We start from the raw sequence: 22250 nt of genomic DNA on the forward strand, positions 1-22250 counted from the left end.
AATTTTTCCTACAGAATCATCTTTTTATGATCAATAACATATGGCAACTGCCAATTTATGTTCATTCTGGCAATACTGTTATTTGATTACTGTGCTCAGTTCTTCAGGTTTGTGACTTTGCTAGAGATCAAGTTAAAATATACACTAATACAGGGTGTATCGAACTTTTTAATATTAGTCATTATTTGTAGCAAGCAAACAATATATAGACTTTGTTGTATAATTTTAATTAAACAAAATTTTTGGAAGACAAAAAATCATAAATCAAAAAACTAATTTCACAAAAAAAAAAAAAAAACATAAATCTTTCTTCTGCAAAAGGAATTTCTTTGTGTGGCAAAATTCAAATTGTAAATGGATAATTAAAATACTTAAAATACCAACTAACATGGATAATTTATACTAAATCTAAAATCTGTTCTTTTGACAAATTAGTTGGGGCACTTGCATCGTTACTGGAACTGTGTAAGTTTAGATAAGCGCAAGGATTATAAAGTTTTAGACCCAATTACTAATATACGCACGTTTTACATACAGTTTGTCGAAATAAATGTATATCTTTTTATGGCGAAATACCACCATTCAGTATATCCTGACTCTGCCTTACAATGCAGAAAATTGTGCAAATGTTTTGTCAGCAGACATTCAAACAACCAGGAAGCCCATTTTAGCTAACCAACAACCCACTAAGCAACCAGGCAAACCAAAATGGTAAGAATGAATTTTATGTAAACGCGTCATGTCGTTGAACACAAACCGCATATTAACGTAATAATACTAACAGAAATATACGAAACAATCGTGAGACTGGACTTAGAGGAAATCATTTTTGAATAATAAAACCAACAACAGCAATAACCACATCACACTCACACATAATTGTTAAAAACCCACATACTCACACATTCATATGTGATGTCCTTTTTCGTAAAAATAAAACAATTTTCCATAGAAATTCATTTTCATTGTATGTATGTAAGTGTAAATATTTAGAAGTGTGACAGTTTGTGTGTGTGTCTGTGTTTTGTATGTAGAATATTCTAAATTTGCAGACATTAAATTTTCATAAAGTGTTCAGGTTGGGAATTTTTTCGGTCTTTTTTTATCCTGTTACTTTTAAGCCATGACACATGTGAAAATTGATATTTATTCATATTTGTTACCATTTTAGAACATTCTCCATACAACAAACACAATAAAATGGTTTTAGATCAAAAGTTAAAGGTATGTTGTTTGGTTATTGTTGTTTTCTCTTCACTTTTTTTCTCAATCTGAATTTTAATAGAATTTCCAAATAGTTTTGTAATAAATTGTTCTGTTTGGAAAAAGGAAAATTTTTTAATAAACATTTTTGTTGTGTCAGTTTTGTTGAAAACTTTTGCTGTCTAACTATGTTTGCATGTAGTTGCCTGGGTACCGACTGGGTAATGTAACTTATATACACCAGGCATCTCTTGCTCTATCGCCCGCTCTTGTATGTAAATTTAGTAGTTTTATAGCAATGACCTTAACATTGCTTGCTATTAATGTTTTATTACAAGAGCAGAGGCGTTTGTAATTATTAGGGCAGACCTAGACCATAATCCAGATTTTAGATTTGTCTATAGTCCAGATTTTAGACTTGTCTATAGTCCAGATTATAGTCCTGGACTAGACTATAGACTATTGTCTTGTCTATAGTCCAGACTATAGCTCAGACTATAATCTTGTTTATAGTCCAGACTATAGTCTTGTCTATAGTCCAGACTAAAGTCTTGTCTATAGTCCAGACTAAAGTTTTGTCTATGGTCCAGACTATAGTCTTTTATTTGGTCCAGACTATAGTCTTGTATTTGGTCCAGACTATAGTCCAGACTACAGTCTTGTCTATAGTCCAGACTGTAGTCTTGTCTATAGCCCAGACTATAGCTTTGTCTATAAATCAGACTATAGTTTTCCCTGTAGTCCAGACTATAGTGTTGTTTATAGTCCAGACTATAGTCTTCGGTATAGTCCAGACTTTATTCTTGTCTATAGTCCGGTCTTTACATTTGTCTATAGTCTAGTTTAATATCCAGACTATATTCTTGGCTATAGTCTTGTCTATAGTCCAGATTGTAGTCTTGTCTATAGTGCAGAATATAATCTTGTCAATAGTCTATATTATAGTCTTGTCTATAGTCCAGACTATAGGTTTTTCTGTAGTCCAGACTATAGTTTTGTCTTTAGTCCAGACTATAGTCTTGTTTATAGTCCAGACTACAGTCTTGTCTATAGTCCAGACTATAGTCTTTTCTATAGTCCAGAGTCTTGTCAATTGTCCAGACTATAGTCTTGTCTATGGTCCAGACTGTAGACTTGTCTATAGTCTTGTCCAGACTATACTCTTGTCCATAGTCCAGACTATACTCTTGTCTATAGTCCATACTATAGTCTTGTCTATAGTCCAGACTATAGTCTTGTCTATAGTCCAGTCTATAGTCTTGTCTATAGTCCAGTCTATAGTCTTGTCTATAGTCCAGACTATAGTCTTGTCTATATCCAGACTATAGTCTTGTCTATATCCAGACTATAGTCTTATCTATAGTCCAGACTATAGTCTTGTCTATAGTCCAGACTATAGTCTTGTCTATAGTCCAGACTATAGTCTTGTCTATAGTCCAGACTATAGTCTTGTCTATAGTCCAGACTATAGTCTTATCTATAGTCCAGACTATAGTCTTGTCTATAGTCCAGACTATAGTCTTGTCTATAGTCTTGTCTATAGTCTTGTCTATAGTCTTGTCTATAGTCTTGTCTATAGTCCAGACTATAGTCTTGTCTATAGTCCAGACTATAGTCTTGCCTATAGTCCAGACTATAGTCTTGTCTATAGTCCAGACTATAGTCTTGCCTATAGTCCAGACTATAGTCTTGTCTATAGTCCAGACTATAGTCTTGTCTATAGTCCAGACTATAGTCTTGTCTATAGTCCAGACTATAGTCTTGTCTATAGTCCAGACTATAGTCTTGTCTATAGTCCAGACTATAGTCTTGTCTATAGTCCAGACTATAGTCTTGTCTATAGTCCAGACTATAGTCTTGTCTATAGTCCAGACTATAGTCTTGTCTATAGTCCAGACTATAGTCTTGTCTATAGTCCAGACTATTGTCTTGTCTATAGTCCGGACTATAGTCTTGTCTATAGTCCGGACTATAGTCTTGTCTATAGTCCGGACTATAGTCTTGTCTATAGTCCGGACTATAGTCTTGTCTATAGTCCGGACTATAGTCTTGTCTATAGTCCAGACTATAGTCTTTTCTATATTCCATACTATAGTTTTGTCTATAGTCTAGACTACATAATATTGGCTATATATAGTCCCGACTATATTCTTGTAGATTGTAGTCTTTTCTGTATTCCAGACTATTTTCTTGCCAGGCCAGACTATAATCTTGTCTGTAGTCAAGCCTTTTTTACAGTTTGGACTATTTCTTTAGTCTGAACTGTAAGCTTGGCTATAGTGTGGATTTTACGCTTAGCTGCAGTATAGACTATAGTGTTGGCAATATGTAGCTATAGCCTCGGTTGTAGTCTTCTCTATAGTCAGAACTATATAATCTGGATTATAGCCTGAGGTATAATGTAAAGTAGTTAGTCTTACTAATACTTTATCTGAGAAAAAATGAGAATTTGGAAAATTATTCTTTTCTATTTTGACCCGCATCTGTATTTTAATTTCCTCACATTTTACTCTTACACATGCATATACCTAGCTTCGTAGAACATTTAAACAATTGTCCTTTCCACAAAAAAAAAAACACACTTTTTTTGTTACTAGAACTAAACCTCAGCTTTTGTTATTGGTGGTGTTTGTTTTACTGGCCACATTTGGTGCATTTGGCCGCAATAAAAGCCAAGTTCGCAATAAATGTGCGACAATTGTACTTGATCGCATAATTCCCAGACAGGGAGTTTTTCTACAATTTAAAAACGAACTCAAATATTTTGTTATATTTCGTTTGCCTGTGTTTTAGTATGTGTATGGACAAGCGCATCGGTAGAAAAGGAAGGCGGTCGTTAGGTCGTCAGTCTTACAAATTACAAATAAATATTTTAACTCATGCTACTCACGTGATGACGATGATACAAAAAAAAAAAAAAGACAACAACAACAACCATTAAAACACTTTGTCTAACGCATACAAAATAGTTTATGGACTAGGTTGTTGGTTGTGACAGAACATATCGTTGGTTAAAGGTAGAAAGGTTGTATCTCTTTAAACTATTGTTATGTACAATTTCAGATAGGGTACTCATGCTTTTGGAGTTGAATGTCTTGAGGTTAGAACCTTTTTCTAATAAAATTGTTGTTAGATGAAAGATCTATAAGAATCTATATATCTGGTTATAAATCTTGTAATTGCTTTATTTTTCTTAATAGTTTTCCAAATTTTCCCACTAGGTATGTGGTTATATTTGAAAATAATTGTTTCCGTATTTAGGTGTCTGTGTGGAATGTTCAACAAAAATATGCAAAAATCAAATTCAACTGCAATGAAAAGCTTTTGAATTTTAGGATCTGTATTTTATGTATATGAAGTAAGTATTTAATAGTAGGGTGGTGTCACTAGTAATAGGTATAGGTGCAACATAAATTAATAATATTTAAAATATTTTTTTCAAAAACCTTCTTGATGAAATGTGTTTTGAGGAATATTGGGTTTGATCAAATAAAAAAATGTATATAGATTTAATTTCGAAACAGAAAAAAAACTGAGTTTTGTTAAAATTTTTTGTCGAGCTTAAGTTCTGAATTCGGAATTCATGGGTCCACTCATGCTATCAATTATTTCTTATAGCTTAGTACCACCCTACTCCAGTTTTCTTATCCAAATAATTCTCAATTTTCTCAATTATTAAAGTCGGGCGGGGCCGACCACAAAATACCCTACACCAAAAAAAAAAAAAAAAACAAGTAAGAAATTATAGTCGGGCGAGGCCGACCATATAATACCCTACACCTTTGACAAAAATATAATGTGATTTAGTTGCCATAATAAAGCATTTAAGTTGAATTGTACCTTGCCTTAGATATACATACTTAAGCCGTTTATTGTTGAATAAAATTGTGGACCTTTAACTGAAATTTTGATGGGGGCTTTTCATAGGGGCTAGGGTCATATGAGAACCTATTATTATGGAATTCGTGGGGGTCATCAAGTCTTGTATACAACTTGGTTATTGCAGCTTTTTGTCGAGATATGAGTATATTAAACATAATTATGAACTTAAAGGCCCTATTCGGCGGGTTCAGTTGTATGGGGGCTAGGTGAAATAATGGACCGATGTAAACCATTTTCAACAGGCTTCATCTACGGTACCATAAAAGATCATGTGCCAAATTTCATTGAATTATCTCCAAAATTGCGACCTGTAGTTTGATTACAAGTTTTAAAAGCCCTATTGGGGGGTTCAGTTGTATGGGGGCTAGGTGAAATAATGGACCGATGTAAACCATTTTCAACAGGCTTCATCTACGGTACCATAAAAGATCATGTGCCGAATTTCATTGAATTATCTCCAAAATTGCGACCTGTAGTTTGATTACAAATTTTAAAAGCCCTATTCGAGGGGTTCAGTTGTATGGGGGCTAGGTGAAATAATGGACCGATGTTAACCATTTTCAATAGGCTTCGTCCCTAGGACAATAGAAGATCAATTTACCAAATCAGAAAATGATTCTGAGCCGATTGGTATACTTTAAGGTGGGTATAGGACCAATATTATTGTGCGTTACAACCATCAGCACAAACCCAATATACCCTCCCCACTAAAGTGGTGTAGGATATAAAAATGTGATTTAGTTTTCATAATAAAGCATTTAAGTTGAATTGTTCCTTGCCTTATCCCCCGGGGGCATGTTACCTTGGCGAGACCTCCGCCTTGGTGTTATTGCAATCCCGGGGTATAAAGAGGTGACCAATACCTCCAGTCTGACCGGGACTGAAAAATTGGTTACAGTCTACTGCCTGGCTTAGTCCTTGCATAGATTGCTAAAGGTCAGACCAGAGCAGCGCATAATCTGGTACTACGGGTGGCCAGTTGCCCGCAGGACTATGTCCTGGCTGGTCAGTTGTTTGAGGTTCCTTCGGGATCCACGTAGTGGCTGTGGTTTAAACCCAAATTCGCGGGAAGAGTAAGTTGCGGTTAAAAGACTGATGCATGATAATAGTCAATATTTCGGGATAAGTTCGGTGCTGTTGCCGAAAACAACAGATACCCCACAGAGGAGTGACTGTGGGACTAAGCGTTGGAAATGGGTTGGAGTCAATTGTATATGATACGGAATGAATGTAGAGGTATGCGGGCCTCGTCCACCCGTATATCTAAATGAGTGTGTCGTATGTTTTTCTCTTATGAATGTGTCGGATAAATGAGAAGTGTGCTGGGTTGAATGATGATGGATGAAAGGTATCATATACAAGTGATACCGATTAATTTTCCTTCCTTGTCCAGATATGTTCAGAGTATACTCTGTTCATATCAGAATTACCACAGCGTGTCACTGTGAGTAAGAACAATGTCTACGGCTTATTGATGGATCGTGCTTCGGTCCACCGGTTACGTCTCTAGGTGCTGTTGCCGAATCAACAGAGCCATAGTAGTGTGGTTGGGCGACATTATGTCGGGGTAGATTGAGCTTGCTCATGACACCTGTCTTTCCCCAACGTGAATACTTTGGCAAGAGATTAGATAGCTCGAGTACTCCAGCAAAGTACTTGCGCATGGACTGGCCAATGTGCAAAAATTGCCACCTGAGTTCTTCATTGAAGAAAAAGGGGCGATGGTAGACCGTTCTCAAGTCTACCCTGTGGATGAAAAAGACCATCGTGAGATAAGGCCGACACGGCAGGTGCTCACGTTAAAACTCTCGACAGTCTGTTCCTTGCCTCAGACATAATTAAGACATTTATTTTTGAATAAAATTGTGGGCATTTAAGTCATATTTCGAAGGGGACTTTGTATAGGGGCTAGGGTCAAACGAGGCCCCATCATTATAAAATTCCTAATATCATCAAAGCTAGTATAGAACTAGGTTTTGCAGCTTTTTGTAGAGATACGAGTATATTAAACGTAATTATGAACTTAAAAGCCCTATCCGGGGGGTTCAGTTGTATGGGGGCCGATGTTAACCATTTTCAATAGGATATGTCTCTGATACAATAGAAGATCATTTGCCAAATTTCATTGAAATATTTAAAATCTTCAATCTTGCGACCTGTAGTTTTATTACAAGGTTTACAAGCCCTATTCGAAGGTTCAATTGTATGGGGGCTAGCTAGGTGAAATAATTGAGCGATCTTAACCATTTCCAATAGGCTTCGTCCCTGGGAAAATATAAGATCATGTACCAAATATCATTGAATTAACTTTCAAAATTGCGACCTGTAGTTTGATTACGGTCAGACGGACGGACATAGCTAAATCGACTCAGATAATTATTCTTAGCCGATTGGTATACTTTAAGGCAGAAACCCAATATACCCTCCCCTCTAAAGTGATGTAGTGATGATGTAAGTGATTAACATGCGAATAAGTGTGATTTTTTTTTTGAGATCGAAACAGAAACGATGAAATAGGATAATTTTAAAAATTGTATACACCTGAGGTGTCCTACTTAGCGGAACTCTGACTTTGCCCCAGCTTGGTCCATAAAGTCCAAATTCAAAATTTTGACTCGAAAACACTTACTTTTGATGTGAGGAGCCAACCTATTGGATATGTATTTCGTTATTATTATTGTTCAATCTACCGTTTAGGTTTTTCTCGCAATTTTTTGATGTTGCAATTTTTTCATTGTTGTTGTTGTTTTTAATGGTATTTTTCAATTTGAATGCATTTTGTTGCGATACAGCAGATATTTACAAGCAGTTGCAGATGGCGCTGTATACGTGTGTATTTAAAAACAAGTATAGTCGAGCATAACCGACCCAACACTAGTAGCGAGTATATGGCTTGTTACGAGTATAAAGCTTGAATATATTAGGGGAGTTGCGGAGCTTTGCAGAGAACTTGATCAAGCAACTCTTACAGCATTTACATCTAATATTATTATAATTCTATTATAAAGAGGCTTTGCATGGCGGCTACTGTTAAATATGGTCTATATAACGAGACCTACTTTTGATGCAAGAGCGAATAGATTGATATTGTTAAATCAATTCTGTCGACTGTAGTACCAGTATCTTTGAGCGTTACAAACATCAGCTAAAAGTATAAGACCTTCCCCACTATAGTGGTGTAGAACATAATAAGCATAATCGTAAATGTCCGTCTCACATACACAATCGAACGTACTATGTAGGTTTGGAAGTTTTTTTTACATAATTGAAATTCAAGAAAGAGCTTTCAGTATGACACCTCATGACCTAAACCCGTCAATGTATAATCCTGTCACATCAGTTCGAAGTTTTTTTAAAGTGGAATAGAGGATTTATTTTCTTATAATTGATTAATTTTTATACCCTACACCACTATAGTGGGGAGGGTATTATGCGTTTGTGCTGATGTTTGTAACACCGAAAAATATTGGTCCTATGTTATGTTAAATGATCTACTATCTCTACAAAAATTGGCAAAATTTAGTTTTATATATATCTTAATAATAACCGGATTTTTCGTAAAAATCGGGTATTATTTGACCCTAGCCCCCATACAAAGTCCCCCTCAGAAAATATACACAATTCACTTATTAACACTATTATCACGATGAAACTTGGCAAAAATGAGTTTTATATAAACATAATTCCCAACAATAAATTTTATAGGGATCGGCCCAAGTTTTGCCCTAGCTCCCATATAACCGCACCTTCCGATTAGGGCCTTTTAGCTCATAACTTTGTCAAATGTACTACTATCTCTCCCAAAATCGGCACAACTAAGTTTGATATAATTATAAATAACACTGTCGATTTTTATAATGGTCGGGTATTATTTGACCCTATCCCCCATACAAAATCCCCTTCTGAAAATGACTTCAATGTCCACAATTCACTTATAAACACTATTATCACGATGAAATTTGGCACAAATAGATTTTATATAAACATAAATGTCGACATTAAATTTTATAAGGATCGGACCAATTTTTGCCCTAGCCCCCATACAAGCGGACCTACCGATTTGAGCCTTTTAGCTCATAACTACGACAAATATACTACTATCTTCACATAAATTGGCACAACTAAGTTTGATATAATTATAAATAACACTGTTAATTTTCGTCATAAATCGGAAATAAAAAGTAGCTTATGTGAAAATTTGAAGAAAAACGGTTTAGCCGTTTAGTAGTCTATAACGTTCAAACATATAGACGCACAAACATACAAACATGTAAACATACAAACAAACACACATAGATAATTCCCAATAATACATTTTATAAGGATCGGCTCAATTTCTGCCCTAGCCCCATACATCCGGACCTTCCGATTTCGGCCGTTTATCTTTCAACTACGTCTGATATACTACTATCTATCCAAAAGTCGGCACAATGTGCTGATGTTTGTTACACTCAAAAATATTTGTCCTTAAGTATACCAGTCGGTTCAGAATCACTTTCTGCTTCGATTAAGCTATGTCCGTCTTTGTGACCGTGTAAACCTTGTGCACACGCAACAGATCGCAATTTTGAATATTTTTGTTAAAATGGGTCACATAGTATTCTCTGGATCCAATGACGAAGGCTGTTGAAAATAATTGAAATCGGTCTTTTATTTCTCCTAGTCAGAATACAACCGTACATGAACAGACATTATTTGGAACCTATATAAGATTCAACAGAAATGCTTCATTATTGAAATGAATCACATTTAATATTCGCAATTGGTGTAGGGTATCATATGGTCGGCCACGCCCGACAATAATTTCTTACTTGTTTAGTTTCTATTTATCCATCATCTTTAAGGTTATATCAAAAAATTCTTTGCTCCACTGTCGTTTCACTTACATTGAGAACTTTAAAAGCATTTGAGAACATTAAACCCCGATTTGAACTAAAAACTAACGAATATGTTAAAAATTGTATTCAGATCTGAAAAATGAACCATCAAGCCTTTCGAATATAATGATCTGCTAGGTCAATTGCTAATACTTACAGGGTTAAGTAGTTTTCATTTTCATTACAGTTTCCTACTGAATTCACTGAGTTTTGTGGTCATATGAAAACGGAAGTTCAAAGCTTTTGTTGTTAGAGTTATTAATGTGTTAGTGTGTTTGTGAGTACACATGTATTGAATTTTTTTTCTATATGTGAGTTGAATAAGCTAAATTTATGCATTTTTAATGTTGCTTCCATTGAATTTTTTTCGGTTGTTGCCGACTTTTTTTTCTAGTTTTTGTTGAGAAATCTAGCGGATGTTTTTAAGCTTAATACCACAACACTGATTGTGTGGTTTGTAAATGTATTTTATATGAACTATTGTTGTTGATTTTGTTTAATATTTATTAAATTTTTGTTAAAGTGAAATGAAAATGAATAAAGAAAATTAAAATTTGTATAAAACAAGGTGGTAAATAGATAATTTAATATCAAACAAATTTTTGATTTTAATAAGCTGATTACAGATTTAAATAAAGGCCGTAGATTCAGAATATGTGTTCTTTTCATATTTTAAGGTTTTAAATAAATATGTACACCTTGTCCGTCTGTCCGTTTAAAGCACGTAAGAGACTGTCTGTATCTCTTGAATGCGATTTCTGTCTATAGTAAATTACTTATTGTCATTTTGAATAGCACATATTTTTCACTTATCCTTCACATAATTCTTCCTTTATCAGAGATCGGTTGTTTTAGATCGAGTTGTTATAGATGGGATCTCGAGTTAAAATTCAGGAGTATCGCAAAGCTAAGTTCTTTTTTCTACTCTATTCTTTTTCTTTCAATCCTATCTACTCTTTAGTAGATGTCAGCGATATGTGCCATTAATTTTCATTCAATTATAGACCAATCCTTTTGGAGATTGGTGCAATGAAGTAAAACATTAAAGAATCGCTTAATCAATATCTAGTAGCAATCTCTGAATGGGGTTGTGCTAATAGAGTAAAACTGGACTCACTGGACTACACACATAATTCAAATGTCGAAAGAAGCATTCAAGTGTTTCCGTTTTTTTAAAACGACGTAGGACATACATTTCTCTCACTAAACTCTTATACTACCACTTTCCTATTAGTTAGACAATACAAGAAGGATCTGTTAAGGCTGACTCGCTTGTCTAACATTACCCTTGTTTGGGTCCCTGCGCATGGTAATGAACTACTATGGTAATGAACAGGCAGATGAGCTTGTCAGAAAGGGATCTGCTCTTGACACTTCCAACGCCGTTTCAGTAGCAACTCCGTTAAGTTTTATTAAGAGTAATAACCTCGGATTCTTTCTTCAAAAGGCTGAAAATAGGTGGAATAACCTAGACACATGTAAAGGGGCCAAGTTATTGTGGCCCTCCTTCAATGCGAAACGCACAAGACACCTTATAAACCGAAGTAAGCGGGACATATCGAGGCTGAGAGCAGTAATAAGAGGACTCAGGGTAATAGGCAGACATGCAAGTCGGCTTGAGCTCTCTTTCAACGAACACTATAGCATTTGCAAAGACAGGGAAAAGGAAGAAACGGTTTGCCATCTCGTCTGTGAATGCCCAGCTCTGGCCATAAAGAGAAACCGCTTCCTTGGTAATTACTTCATATCTAACCTTAGTGAGATATCTGGCTCTAGGCTTAATGATATCCTCAGATTTCTCACAGCTACAGGCTGGTCCGGTCAAAACGGAGTCTCTTCGACTCTACTTGACAGTTCGCGTGCAGTTAACTACCAGGACATACATACTTCACTCTATCTGATCTTCATACTATCTACACCACTTATGTATATCCGACCTGAAATGGAATACAATTTTCATGTATGCTTCAAAGTCTTGTTTAGGGCTACTACACCTTCTACAAGAGAGGACGATGATACTTATCGGAGACAGTAGGGTATCCAACTATGTTACAATGTGGGGTATGTTTCACTAAATTATGGAACCCGTTCCTGAAACCAGCGTATTTTTTCGTAACACCCGTGTTTCATCAAGAACACACTCCTATGTAGACGATTTGCCAATGGATCGCATAATGCATTACAGAGAGAATTCGTTCTTTAGTCGTTGTTCCCCCACAAGTCATTTCTGTCACCTGCAATGTAAGTTTAAATCGAATGTCCCCAAACACAACTCCCTCTATCCTCTCTCCCATAACCTATATTCCTAATACCATGAGTAGGAGCCATTCCCTTAGTGCTGGACCTAAAAAGAAACATTAAACGAAATATCCCATATTTTTAAGTTATATACCCAATAATAAATTACTCCCTCTATCCTCTCTCCCATAACCTATATTCCTAATACCATGAGTAGGAGCCATTCCCTTAGTGCTGGTCCTAAAAAGAAACATTAAACAAAATATCCCGTATTTTCAAGTTATATACCCAATAATAAATTAGTACTTTATATGCACATTTACTTTAACATAAAATTTAATTATTAATTGCACACAAAAATAATCTTGCATTTAACCTCCAGCAAAGAAAACTCTCTAATTACGTTTTAGAAATCCGTGTTGTCACAAAGACTTTCATGTACATATTTCAATTACTACAAAAATCTTTATTTCATAATAATTTCAACTATAAGACAACTAATAATTTTATTACTGCAGGCCAAGATAATGACAACTTTTAATAATGAAATTTTTTTCCAAATTTCTTTTGAACAAAGTCTAAGAAAAATTAATTTCAATATTATTTTTTGCACTTGTACGACAAAGAAAATACCAAAAAAAAAAAATCCTATAAAAGAACAACATAGATTTTTATCTCTTACATGTTTGGCTGTGCACCAAAAAATTTCTAGGAAACGGGGTAATTTGAATTTGTTTTTTTCGTTCGTTCGCTCGTTCGTTCGTGTTGTTTCAGTGTTACTTCCATTACAGTGAATTTGATCATACTCCTGGCATAATTAAAATTCCACTGATGTTTTCAGAATGTCATATACAGACACACACACACACACATGCATACTTTCATCTACCAGCACAGCTGTTGTAAGTAAGAAATGTTTTGGAGCTCAAAAAGTTCTCTTGCATAATTGTAGATGCTGCTGCAGCTCCCTGCCGTCCCTTTAGCTGTATGTCATTGTGTTATTAATAAAACTGAAAAAGGTTTTATGTAGTTTTTCTTTTCTTTCTTTTTTTTTACCATTGTCGTTGTCATTTTTGTGCACGATATTGAGTTTGAGGTAAGTAAACGCTGATGCTTATAATTGCTAGCGAAAGTGCTTAGAGAATATTTTGTATAATCAGGCTTCTGTTGCTACTGCTGCTGATGATGCTACTAGTTCTCATACTTGTTGTTTTGGTAACGTGTCATTACTTTGGGTTAAGTATTTTGCATTCGTCTTTTTGTGCACTTTTCATCTAATGTATTGACATTATAGTCTGTAATATTTAGAAGATCCTAATGGGAGATATGTGGCACACAACGTGTACGTAATGAAATTGACATTCTGTGAATTGAATTAAGGAAGTTTTTCCCTAGCTCTTCTAGTTTAGCTAAAAAATGGATTTTTATGTTTTCACTTATTGGTAGGAAATGCAAGTGATCACAGATTTTCTTCCTTTTGGCCCTATCTCTTCTAGTTTAGCCAGAAAATGGACTTTTATGTTTTCACCCAAAAAATTGAGTTTTGGTAGGAAATAAAAGTGATCACAGATTTTCTTCCTTTTGGCCCTATATCTTCAGTTTAGCCAGAAAATGGAATTTTTTGTTTTTACTCAAAAATCGAGTTTTGGTAGGAAATGGAAGTGATCACAGATTTTTATCCTTTTGGCCCTAGCTCTTATAGTTTAGCCAGAAAATGGATTTTTATGTTTTCACTCAAAAATTGAGTTTTGGTAGGAAATGCAAGTGATCACAGATTTTTATCCGTTTGGCCTTAGCTCTTATAGTTTAGCCAGAAAGTGGACTTCTATGTTTTTTCTCAAAAATCGAGTTTTGGTAGGAAATAAAAGTGATCACAGATTTTCTTTCTTTTGGCCCTAGCTCTTATAGTTTAGCCAGAAAATGGACTTTTATGTTTTCACCCAAAAATCGACTTTTGGTAGGAAATGCAAGTGATCACAGATTTTCTTCCTTTTGGCCCTAGCTCTTATAGTTTAGCCAGAAAATGGACTTTTATGTTTTCACCTAAAAATCGAGTTTTGGTAGGAAATGCAAGTGATCACAGATTTTCTTTCTTTTGGCCCTAGCTCTTATAGTTTAGCCAGAAAATGGACTTTTATGTTTTCACCCAAAAATTGAGTTTTGGTAGGAAATGCAAGTGATCACAGATTTTCTTCCTTTTGGCCCTGGCTCTTATAGTTTAGTCAGAAAATGGACTTTTATGTTTTCTCTCAAAAATCGAGTTTTGGTAGGAAGTGCAAGTGATCACAGATTTTCTTCCTTTTGGCCCTATCTCTTATAGTTTAGCCAGAAAATGGAATTTTATGTTTTCACTCAAAAATCTAGTTTTGGTAGAAAATAAAAGTGATCACAGATTTTCTTCCTTTTGGCCCTATCTCTTCTAGTTTAGCCAGAAAATGGACTTTTATGTTTTCACCCAAAAAATTGAGTTTTGGTAGGAAATAAAAGTGATCACAGATTGTCTTCCTTTTGGCCCTATATCTTCTAGTTTAGCCAGAAAATGGAATTTTTTGTTTCTACTCAAAAATCGAGTTTTGGTAGGAAATGCCAATGATCACAGATTTTTATCCTTTTGGCCCTAGCTCTTATAGTTTAGCCAGAAAATGGATTTTTATGTTTTCACTCAAAAATTGAGTTTTGGTAGGAAATGCAAGTGATCACAGATTTTTATCCGTTTGGCCTTAGCTCTTATAGTTTAGCCAGAAAGTGGACTTCTATGTTTTCTCTCAAAAATCGAGTTTTGGTAGGAAATAAAAGTGATCACAGATTTTCTTCCTTTTGGCCCTATCTCTTCTAGTTTAGCCAGAAAATGGAATTTTTTGTTTTCATTAAAAAATCGAGTTTTGGTAGGAAATGCACGTGATCACAGATTTTCTTCCTTTTGGCCCTAGCTCTTATAGTTTAGCCAGAAAATGGACTTTTATGTTTTCACCCAAAAATTGAGTTTTGGTAGAAAATGCAAGTGATCACAGATTTTCTTCCTTTTGGCCCTACCTCTTATAGTTTAGCCAGAAAATGGACTTTTATGTTTTCACTCAAAAATCGAGTTTTGGTAGGAAATAAAAGTGATCACAGATTTTCTTTCTTTTGGCCTTAGCTCTTCTAGTTTAGCCAGAAAATGGACTTTTATGTTTTCACTCAAAAATCGAGTTTTGGTAGGAAATAAAAGTGATCACAGATTTTCTTCCTTTTGGCCCTAGCTCTTCTAGTTTAGCCAGCAAATGGACTTTTATGTTTTCACTCAAAAATCGACTTTTGGTAGGAAATGCAAGTGATCACAGATTTTCTTCCTTTTGGCCCTAGCTCTTATAGTTTAGCCAGAAAATGGACTTTTATGTTTTCACCTAAAAATCGAGTTTTGGTAGGAAATGCAAGTGATCACAGATTTTCTTTCTTTTGGCCCTAGCTCTTATAGTTTAGCCAGAAAATGGACTTTTATGTTTTCACCCAAAAATTGAGTTTTGGTAGGAAATGCAAGTGATCACAGATTTTCTTCCTTTTGGCCCTGGCTCTTAAAGTCCATTAGTCAGAAAATGGACTTTTATGTTTTCTCTCAAAAATCGAGTTTTGGTAGGAAGTGCAAGTGATCACAGATTTTCTTCCTTTTGGCCCTAGCTCTTATAGTTTAGCCAGAAAATGGACTTTTATGTTTTCACTCAAAAATCGAGTTTTGGTAGGAAATAAAAGTGATCACAGATTTTCTTTCTTTTGGCCCTAGCTCTTATAGTTTAGCCAGAAAATGGACTTTTATGTTTTCACCTAAAAATCGAGTTTTGGTAGGAAATAAAAGTGATCACAGATTTTTATCCTTTTGCCCTAGCTCTTACAGTTTAGCCAGAAAATGGACTTTAATGTTTTAACTCAAAAATCGAGTTTTGGTAGGAAATAAAAGTGATCACAGATTTTCTTCCTTTTGGCCCTAGCTCTTATAGTTTAGCCAGAAAATGGACTTTTATATTTTCACTCAAAATTCGAGTTTTGGTAGGAAGTGCAAGTGATCACAGATTTTCTTCCTTTTGGCCCTAGCTCTTATAGTTTAGCCAGAAAATGGACTTTTATATTTTCACTCAAAAATCGAGTTTTGGTAGGAAATGCAAGTGATCACAGATTTTCTTTCTTTTGGCCCTAGCTCTTATAGTTTAGCCAGAAAATGGACTTTTATGTTTTCACTCAAAAATCGAGTTTTGGTAGGAAATAAAAGTGATCACAGATTTTCTTTCTTTTGGCCCTAGCTCTTATAGTTTAGCCAGAAAATGGACTTTTATGTTTTCATTAAAAAATTGAGTTTTGGTAGGAAATGCAAGTGATCACAGATTTTCTTCCTTTTGGCCCTAGCTCTTATAGTTTAGCCAGAAAATGGACTTTTATGTTTTCACTCAAAAATCGAGTTTTGGTAGGAAATGTCAGTGATCACAGATTTTCTTCCTTTTGGCCCTAGCTCTTCTAGTTTAGCCAGAAAATGGACTTTTATATTTTCACCCAAAAATTGAGTTTTGGTAGGAAATAAAAGTGATCACAGATTTTCTTCCTTTTGGCCCTAGCTCTTATAGTTTAGCCAGAAAATGGACTTTTATGTTTTCTCTCAAAATCGAGTTTTGGTAGGAAATGCAAGTGATCACAGATTTTCTTCCTTTTGGCCCTAGCTCTTCTAGTTTAGCAAGAAAATGGACTTTTATGTTTTCGCTCAAAAATCGAGTTTTGGTAGGAAATAAAAGTGATCACAGATTTTTATCCTTTTGCCCTAGCTCTTCTAGTTTAGCCAGAAAATGGACATTTATGTTTTTCATCAAAAATCAAGTTTGGTAGGAAATGCAAGTGATCACAGATTTTCTTCCTTTTGGCCCTAGGTCTTATAGTTTAGCCAGAAAATGGACTTTTATGTTTTCACCCAAAAATTGAGTTTTGGTAGGAAATGCAAGTGATCACAGATTTTCTTCCTTTTGGCCCTAGCTCTTATAGTTTAGCCAGGAAATGGACTTTTATGTTTTCACTCAAAAATCGAATTTTGGTAAGAAATGCAAGTGATCACAGATTTTCTTTCTTTTGGCCCTAGCTCTTCTGGTTTAGCCAGAAAATGGACTTTTATGTTTTCACTCAAAAATCGAATTTTGTTAGGAAATGCACGTGATCACAGATTTTCTTCCTTTTGGTCCTAGCTCTTATAGTTTAGCCAGAAAATGGACTTTTATGTTTTCACTCAAAAATCGAGTTTTGGTAGGAAATAAAAGTGATCACAGATTTTTATCCTTTTGCCCTAGCTCTTACAGTTTAGCAAGAAAATGGACTTTTATGTTTTCATTAAAAAATTGAGTTTTGGTAGGAAATGCAAGTGATCACAGATTTTCTTCCTTTTGACCCTAGCTCTTCTAGTTTAGTCAGAAAATGGACTTTTATGTTTTCTCTCAAAAATCGAGTTTTGGAAGGAAATGCAAGTGATCACAGATTTTTTTCCTTTTGGCCCTAGCTCTTATAGTTTAGCCAGAAAATGGACTTTTATGTTTTCACCTAAAAATTGAGTTTTGGTAGGAAATTTCACAGATTTTCTTCCTTTTGGCCCTAGCTCTTATGTTTTCACTCAAAAATCGAGTTTTGGTAGCAAATGTAAGTGATCACAGATTTTCTTACTTTTGGCCCTATCTCTTCTAGTTTATCCAGAAAATGGACTTTTATGTTTTCACTCAAAAATTGAGTTTTGGTAGGAAATGCAAGCGATCACAGATTTTCTTCGTTTTGGCCCTAGCTCTTCTAGTTTAGTCAGAAAATGGACTTTTATGTTTTCACTCAAAAATTGAGTTTTGGTAGGAAATGCAAGTGATCACAGATTTTCTTCCTTTTGGCCCTAGCTCTTATAGGTTAGCCAGAAAATGGACTTTTATGTTTTCACTCAAAAATCGTGTTTTGGTAGGAAATAAAAGTGATCACAGATTTTTATCCTTTTGCCCTAGCTCTTACAGTTTAGCAAGAAAATGGACTTTTATGTTTTCATTAAAAAATTGAGTTTTGGTAGGAAATGCAAGTGATCACAGATTTTCTTCCTTTTGACCCTAGCTCTTCTAGTTTAGTCAGAAAATGAACTTTTATGTTTTCTCTCAAAAATCGAGTTTTGGAAGGAAATGCAAGTGATCACAGATTTTTTTCCTTTTGGCCCTAGCTCTTATAGTTTAGCCATAAAATGGACTTTTATGTTTTCACCTAAAAATTGAGTTTTGGTAGGAAATGCAAGTGATCACAGATTTTCTTCCTTTTGGCCCTAGCTCTTATAGTTTAGCCAGAAAATGGACTTTTATGTTTTCACTCAAAAATTTTTTCCTTTTGGCCCTAGCTCTTATAGTTTAGCCATAAAATGGACTTTTATGTTTTCACCTAAAAATTGAGTTTTGGTAGGAAATGCAAGTGATCACAGATTTTCTTCCTTTTGGCCCTAGCTCTTATAGTTTAGCCAGAAAATGGACTTTTATGTTTTCACTCAAAAATCGAGTTTTGGTAGCAAATGTAAGTGATCACAGATTTTCTTCCTTTTGGCCCTATCTCTTCTAGTTTTGGTAGCAAATGTAAGTGATCACAGATTTTCTTCCTTTTGGCCCTATCTCTTCTAGTTTATCCAGAATGGACTTTTATGTTTTCACCCAAAAATTGAGTTTTGTTAGGAAATAAAAGTGATCACAGATTTTCTTCCTTTTGGCCCTAGCTCTTCTAATTTAGTCAGAAAATGGACTTTTATGTTTTCACTCAAAAATCGAGTTTTGGTGGCAAATGTATGTGATCACAGATTTTCTTCCTTTTGGCCCTATCTCTTCTAGTTTATCCAGAAAATGGACTTTTATGTTTTCACCCAAAAATTGAGTTTTGGTAGGAAATAAAAGTGATCACAGATTTTCTTCCTTTTGGCCCTACCTCTTCTAGTTTAGTCAGAAAATGGACTTTTATGTTTTCACTCAAAAATCGAGTTTTAGTAGCAAATGTATGTGATCACAGATTTTCTTCCTTTTGGCCCTATCTCTTCTAGTTTATCCAGAAAATGGACTTTTATGTTTTCACCCAAAAATTGAGTTTTGGTAGGAAATAAAAGTGATCACAGATTTTCTTCCTTTTGGCCCTATCTCTTCTAGTTTAGCCAGAAAATGGATTTTTTTGTTTTCAGCCAAAAATTGAGTATTGGTAGGAAATAAAAGTGATCACAGATTTTCTTCGTTTTGGCCCTAGCTCTTCTGGTTTAGCCAGAAAATGGACTTTTATGTTTTCACTCAAAAACCGAATTTTGGTAGGAAATGCAAGTGATCACAGATTTTCTTCCTTTTGGCCCTAGCTCTTATAGTTTAGCCAGAAAATGGACTTTTATATTTTCACTCAAAGATCGAGTTTTGGTAAAAAATGCAAGTGATCAGAGATTTTCTTTCTGTTGGCCCTAGCTCTTATAGTTTAGCCAGAAAATGGACTTTTATGTTTTCACTCAAAAATCGAGTTTTGGTAGGAAATGTCAGTGATCACAGATTTTCTTCGTTTTGGCCCTAGCTCTTCTAGTTTAGCCAGAAAATGGACTTTTATGTTTTCACAAAAAATTGAGTTTTGGTAGCAAATGCAAGTGATCACAGATTTTTATCCGTTTGGCCTTAGCTCTTATAGTTTAGCCAGAAAGTGGACTTCTATGTTTTCTCTCAAAAATAGAGTTTTGGTAGGAAATGCAAGTGATCACAGATTTTCTTCCTTTTGGCCCTAGCTCTTATAGTTTAGCCAGAAAATGGACCTTTATGTTTTCACTCAAAAATCGAGTTTTGGTAGGATATGTCAGTGATCACAAATTTTCTTCCTTTTGGCCCTATCTCTTCTAGTTTAGCCAGAAAATGAACTTTTATGTTTTCACCCAAAAATTGAGTTTTGGTAGGAAATAAAAGTGATCACAGATTTTCTTCCTTTTGGCCCTATCTCTTCTAGTTTAGCCAGAAAATGGAAATTTTTGTTTTCACCCAAAAATTGAGTATTGGTAGGAAATCCAAGTGATCACAGATTTTCTTTCTTTTGGCCCTAGCTCTTCTAGTTTAGCCAGAAAATGGAATTTTATGTTTTCACTCAAAAATCAAGTTTTGGTAGGAAGTTTAAGTGATCACAGATTTTCTTCGTTAAGATTTTTCTGGTATAAGCTTTCAATAAATTTTTCATGTCCACATGTTCATGGCCATATGTTGGACATTTCTGTTCTTGTCCCCTTTTAATATAGATATAGTCGGTGTATTTTTTGCTAGTATCTCAGGAGAGATGAACAATATCACTGGTGAAAACTTTCATACTTTTGTACATACATATGTACCAATACCCATATGGGTAAGTATAGCAACTTTCATATGTACGTATAACTACCATGAGTTTGTGTATAAAAAACTTTTCCTTTTTTTTTTCAAAATTCTTAACACGCACATTAGTTAAATATTTATCATTAGCAGCCTGTATGTATGCTATGCAAATTACTTTTCATACAAATGACTACACAGACACACACATACACAGCCATAATCATAGCAGAATACGAGTTGTTTTCTGTTAAGCCTTTGTATGCGAGATGAATGTAACTTTCGCCTGCACGTATGCTTCAACTATGACATTAACATTGAGTTTATGTTTATTTTACCCTCTCATTTCGACCTTAATTTTAGTTAAATATTTGCTGAATACTAAATTTAAAACAATAAAAGCAAGAAAACACTATTTTTCATTATTCAACTTAAAAATTTAAGCAAAAAAAGCACCAAAATATTATCCCTTAACCAACTTTTTTGTTTTGTTTGTTTTTTTTTTTAAAGAGATGAACAAAAAGATATAGAAATTTTTTATGCATCGTTGTTGGCAAACATGTCAACTATCAACAAAAGAATTTAATTAAGCTTTTAATGACAACTTAATTTACCACTTTCATGCTGAAATTATTTGCTATTTTTTTTTCGTTTGGTTGCTCATTCATTTCTGTCTCATTTCTCGCCAATGTTTACCCATGTGTATGTGAGAATTTTATGGTGCGGTTTGGTTTTTTCCTCTTTTTTGTTTGAGTCTGTTCAATATTTGTTCATTAACATACTATGTATAGATATATGTGTGTATGTACATTTAAGATTTTTTTTTACTTTGGCCGTAGGTAATATGGCAATATATGTATGTATTTGTCTCTGTTCTTACTACATATATAATAATCAGCATACACCTACTAGTTTATACAAAAACTATTGAATTAAAACTCAGTTTAAAGTTGCTTCATTAAACTGTTTTCCATAAATAATTTTACAAATTATTTATGATTATGGTGATTACACCACAGTAGGAATTTTATAAGTTAATGCGAATTGAATTTGATAAGTGGGTTTTATACTTCAGTTGAAGTTAGAATCTGCCAATGGAATAAATCTGCTAAGAACTAATGAAATTAACAACTAAGAATTAATCCTCTGAAAACTTTGACCAGTATATTGCTCATTCTACTTACAGGTCTTCATATAAAGCCGATATCTTTTTGGATTTTAGCGAAGCTTAACTCATACGGATGTTGGAGATCAAGAACCTATGGACATGCAAGGATTTCTTCCTACTATACTCCCCTACACACGGACTTTTATAGCCAACTTTTATGGCTAACATTCCAAACAGGTATAACCTTAGATTTATATAGATAGTTCTACAATGAACTGTGGTGTTGGATCTGGTGTCTTCTGCAAGGATGTTGTGATAAGTATCTATCGTAGTCTTTCCAGCATGTGTAGTGTTTTCAGTCTAAAATATTGGCGATATATGAGCTAAATATTTGTGGCAATATAGGAATCGACAATCGTTGATAGTCATGCTGCACTACTTTCATTACTCTCTTACACTACGCACTTCCCTATTAGTCAGACAATGCATGAAGGATCAGAGCTTAGGAAGGATCAGAACTTGGTCGCCTGTCTGCCTATAGGGACTGCTATGGAAATTCAGAACGAGGTTTGCTTGAAAATCTCCACTTGCGATTCAGTAGCAACTCCCTTAGGATTT

At 34.6% G+C, this 22250-nt stretch overlaps 1 long non-coding RNA gene across 1 annotated transcript; it reads left to right on the top strand.

The window, feature by feature from the left end:
• Positions 1-305: 305 nt before the first annotated feature.
• On the top strand, positions 306-21859 carry LOC119613905. The gene is made up of 3 exons (XR_005232283.1): positions 306-465; positions 538-711; positions 21711-21859. It is a non-coding gene; the product is annotated as an uncharacterized LOC119613905 (long non-coding RNA).
• Positions 21860-22250: the final 391 nt, after the last annotated feature.

This window comes from Lucilia sericata, unplaced genomic scaffold (genome assembly GCF_015586225.1).
Source record: "Lucilia sericata isolate MDLA Ls3-8-SP2 unplaced genomic scaffold, ASM1558622v1 Contig002416F_arrow, whole genome shotgun sequence".
In the NCBI taxonomy this organism is placed as follows: Eukaryota; Metazoa; Arthropoda; class Insecta; order Diptera; family Calliphoridae; genus Lucilia; species Lucilia sericata.